A 538-nucleotide genomic window follows, 5' to 3' on the forward strand; every position below is an offset into this window, starting at 1 on the left:
GAGTCGTTTGGCTGTGCTTGCAGAGTGTGCGTATTTTGCTAGGCGTTATGCGGCTGCTAAGCGCGATAGCGTTTGCATACACTGGCCGTATATTACTTATATGTTTGATTGTAGGCGGAGAAAGGTGAGGTGCTGGATGTTCGGTGCGAGCATCTGTTACACCTCCGTTGAAATTGTGCGCTAATATAGGAAGGCTTGAGTCGTTAACGCATTCATCTTATAATGGAAACTTCAACGGTCTGTAAGGCGTTGGACGGTTGGTTGTCTAGTATCTGGTGCGTCGTGCCGCATATATGCCTCCTTCTTGATGCATTGCTGGGCTTGAGGGCCAGACGCAAAACATTACCGCAGCTTTCCAAACAATTACAGCGACTGCGGTACATATGCGAAAAGCCCAGGTGGAGTCAATTTTAGCTTGTCAGCACTCTTTGGAGCCTGTGTAAGCTTTCCTCGCATGGCAAAACGTGTGGGCACGCAGTGCAGTGTGTGTTGCGAAACTTTAAATGCGTGTGCAGAACACTGTCCCATTCAGTTGTTA

The sequence above is a fragment of the Eimeria mitis genome, genomic scaffold, assembly GCF_000499745.2.
Source record: "Eimeria mitis Houghton genomic scaffold, Emh_scaff621, whole genome shotgun sequence".
NCBI lineage: Eukaryota > Apicomplexa > Conoidasida > Eucoccidiorida > Eimeriidae > Eimeria > Eimeria mitis.